At 45.6% G+C, this 2,926-nt stretch overlaps 1 protein-coding gene across 1 annotated transcript in view; it reads right to left on the bottom strand.

Annotated features, from left to right (window-relative positions):
- BCL11A (B-cell CLL/lymphoma 11A (zinc finger protein)) overlaps positions 1-2,926 on the bottom strand; it is a 73,888-nt gene that overhangs the window by 67,807 nt on the left and 3,155 nt on the right. The gene's annotated exons all lie outside the window — the stretch shown is intronic.

Below are 2,926 nucleotides of genomic sequence, written 5' to 3'. Positions count from 1 at the left end.
CTCTTCATGAATATTACACCCTGCTCACACCGTCCGCCTGCTCCCCCCCCCAACTAAACCCATGCAACACGGCTATTAGCACGGCAGCGAGGAGACGAATTCATCAGTTACAGGGAAGAGATTTTGCAGAAGCAGCTGTAGCGCGCAGAACTCGGAGAGCGAGCACTGCAACTGGCTCTGTGTTCCTACACGAGGACAAATTTCTGACTCGACTGAACGATTCGGTGGCAAAATTAAATGAATAGGCTGAAAGAATACGCTGCAAAACTCTTGTGGCACTACGAAGAGAAGCGAATAGGGTGTTTTATTGCCGGATGTATTATTTATGTACGTGAATTCAAGGCTAAAAGCACGGCACACGCTCTCTCTCACACACATACGGGTGTGTATTTTCCACCAGCCAGACCTACTTTCTAAAATTCAGAAGCCTGACCTACGCGGGTGCGGGTGCAGACAAAAGGTGTTTCAACATATAGACGTTGCGTATTCCCCATACAGGCCGCGCAGGTAGCACGCGTGTGTGTAAAAGAAGAGAGAGGGAGAGCCAGACCGCATGGCCGCACACACCCAGGCACCGACACACGCGACACATCTAGCCCTTGTAACGCACGTGCATACGTATACGTATGCATTTGTGTCACCATCCCTATCAGGCCGTTTGCGGCTTCCAATTTAAAAATTCGAAAGCCGGGAGTTATTCGTGGGGGAGGGAGGGGACGAGACAAATAAATAAATAAACGGCAGAAACCGAAACGATAAAAAGCAAGTGCAGCAGAAATGCCTGCGGGGCGGGGGGAGGCACCTCTCACTTTTCAGCTACTCCTCGGGATTCAAATAAATACCAAATTCACGACGGATTCCACCCAGAGATATTGGCTAGATGGGATATTTTTTAGTACTTAAGGAAACGAGGCAATTAGTCATTTTTCCTTTTTCATCCTGAGATAAAGGAATGCCTAAATTATCCTCAACGTGTTAGCACTGGTGGCCCTCAGCATCTAAAAATCGGCGTGGCCAAGCGACTGCCACATTTCCTCGCAACAGTGAGAAGTGCCTTCTTTAAACTCAAAATACCTTGCCTAATGTTGTCAAAGTTGACAAATTTTCTGAATGAGCTCCAAAAAGCTTCATTATGAGGCTATTTCTGCTCACAGAATCGTCAGTGGATGCTCTAACGAGGCAGACGCGGCTCTCTTTTCTGTTGGCTTTTTTTTTTTTTTGGGTTAAGTTTGCAGAGAAATACCTTGGCAATCTGTGTGCAGTCACCATCGCTATTGCCTTTCAGGAGGGAAAAAAAAATAAAAATAAATACCAGCAGCGTGTCGGTCCTCCTCTACCTGCGCAATACAACACGCACGCTAGCAGCAGCGAGCAGGAGGAGAGGGTACTACAAACACAACCCACCTCAAAACACTGCCAGGTAACGCAAGTGAGACAGAATACAACTCCTAAACAGTTAATCAGGCTGACCTTCTTTAGCTGGCTGCCAATTTCACATTTAATGAACTTAAAGCCACAGAGAATCAAAAAATAGATTTTAATTTGACTGCACGATATTGGAACAGATTTTGATAAAGTGCAAAAATCCAGTGAACTCAGGTTAAATTTATTTCAACCCTACCTAGGCTGAATATTGAGGAGGAAGATCTGGAGTAGCTCCCAGTTGTGCTGCGTAAAATAATATTGAAAGAGCACACTACCTCGCCGTACCTCAGCTCCAACTAGGACACAGGGATCCAGTCCATCATTTCTCGCCTCTAGTACTACTTCTAATTTAACGTAAGGTCAACCACAGGAATATGAAGGTTACGTTCGTATTAATAAAAACAATGTCTTAATCGCTGGGGTTTTCTTCTAAACTTACAGACCGACAAGATAAGACGCACAACGTGCATTTCGCACTCCTCGGGAAGCCGGGAGAGGAGCAGGGTGTTTCTGCGGGATTGCTGGGCACGGCGTTTTTCTCCCCAGCCGTTCCTCGCGTTCGGACCGAGGGAGTAAATTATTGCGGGACTAATTCCAGCAGCAGCTCGCTGCACGCCGCAGACAAAGGTATTTTGCAAATCTAACTTCTAGCTCACCAACTCTCCGCAGCAAAAGACACAAAATGACCCGTATTCCCCTCACAACTGGCTTAGCGAGGAGCTCTGCATAATCATTACTCAATTATAATGTTTTCCCGCGGCCCGATTTCTTTCTGACGCTGTCAGTTATTATTTAGCAGGGGAAGGTAACCCGCTGCTTCGACACCAGACAGTTAAAAGTAGCGCTAAACAAAAATAGACTTTGCTAAAGTCTGTACCGACCGGGCTGATTTACAATCAAAACCAGGAAATGAAGTGGTAATTCAGAGGTTGCTGATTACACCTCCACATTTCACCTAATTAATTTTATAGGAGGCAAAGTTCTTGAAAATAACAAGATGATCAAATGTACAGATATAAAACCTGTAACCTCAACATTTTCTATGCTCTTAACGTAAATTATTGCTAATTAACAAGAATTATATACTAATGTATGAAATACGGCTGGCACCGTGTTCACTGCAAAACATTTGGCTCCTGATGGAGGCAGAGCCAGCAAAAATACGGTTTTATTATTACTGCTACTTTTAAAACAAAATATAAAAGACGGGGTTTACAAGGAAAACGCCAAAATACAATTCACCTGGTCTCGCCACTGATTTGCAGGATGCGTCTTTTAATTCTGGGGCAATCAGAATTCCCTGCCTGGGTCCCTAATCATCCGTCCCTGTTTTTCATGCAAATTGCCCTTCCACCAACATGTCTTTTCAGCTTCCCCCCTTCGCCCTCCTACTCCCCCCTTCTTCCCCGTTCCCAGACACCAAAACAACCGCACGGTCTCTCCGGCAAAAGCGGGATGGATTTTGGAGTGTCGGGAGACAGGAGGTACCGGGGGTGATGGG

Source organism: Pygoscelis adeliae, unplaced genomic scaffold, assembly GCF_000699105.1.
Source record: "Pygoscelis adeliae isolate BGI_AS28 unplaced genomic scaffold, ASM69910v1 Scaffold122, whole genome shotgun sequence".
Lineage (NCBI taxonomy): Eukaryota > Metazoa > Chordata > Aves > Sphenisciformes > Spheniscidae > Pygoscelis > Pygoscelis adeliae.
Note: the sequence above shows the minus strand (reverse complement) of the source record. Positions and strands in the feature narration are given on the sequence as shown.